The sequence below is a fragment of the Amphibalanus amphitrite genome, unplaced genomic scaffold (assembly GCF_019059575.1).
Source record: "Amphibalanus amphitrite isolate SeventyFive unplaced genomic scaffold, NRLGWU_Aamphi_draft 000903F_arrow, whole genome shotgun sequence".
Taxonomy (NCBI): domain Eukaryota; kingdom Metazoa; phylum Arthropoda; class Thecostraca; order Balanomorpha; family Balanidae; genus Amphibalanus; species Amphibalanus amphitrite.
In genome coordinates, this window is record NW_024882397.1 from 295,092 (window position 1) to 295,393 (window position 302).

Consider the following 302-nt stretch of genomic DNA (forward strand, 5'->3'; position numbering starts at 1 on the left):
GTTAGTGGTTACTGGTTAGTGATGGTTTAGTAGGGTTATGTCAGTGGGGTCAGGATAATGAGGGTCAGATTAGGTCATCAGGGGCTGATATCGGGTTAGGTCGTTTGGCTCAGGCTGGGTCAGTTCAGGCCAGGTCAGCTCAGGAACCCAGGTTATTTTATTTAGGTCAGGCTCAATTGGATTCAGAGCAAAGCATGAGTGGTGTAGAGAGATGTGTTGATGATTGACGCCCATGATTGTCACAGCAATCAGCTGGCGTGTGTCATTATTCCAAACTTTGCAATTATATTGTCATTTTTTTC